The sequence below is a fragment of the Piliocolobus tephrosceles genome, chromosome 13 (genome assembly GCF_002776525.5).
Source record: "Piliocolobus tephrosceles isolate RC106 chromosome 13, ASM277652v3, whole genome shotgun sequence".
In the NCBI taxonomy this organism is placed as follows: domain Eukaryota; kingdom Metazoa; phylum Chordata; class Mammalia; order Primates; family Cercopithecidae; genus Piliocolobus; species Piliocolobus tephrosceles.
In genome coordinates this window covers 778,804-779,148 of record NC_045446.1, presented here as the reverse complement: position 1 = coordinate 779,148, position 345 = coordinate 778,804, and positions in this window count along the sequence as shown.

Genomic DNA, 345 nt, shown 5'->3' with positions numbered 1-345 from the left:
AAAAAAAAAAAATGTGGTATTGCACCCCACCCCTTCCTTTCCTGATGAACGACTAGCCATGTTGTTAGATTTTGGTGCACAGGTCTGTCTTAAAGTGCCATAAATCACAGCTGAAAGCCATTTGGGTAAATTGTCATTAACCATTTGCATGTGGAACACTGTAAAGAATTTAAGAGAATGTGAATTGCATCAGGATTCCGGGTGCAGAAGCTTATAAGGGCAACGATGTCTCCAAGCAGAGTTCGAAGGAATTTGTACAAGCCTTTGATTCTCTGATTTTCTTGAAAGCACAAAGAGGCTTCATATTTAATTTATAGTGTTATATAAGCTACTGCTGCTGCTGCT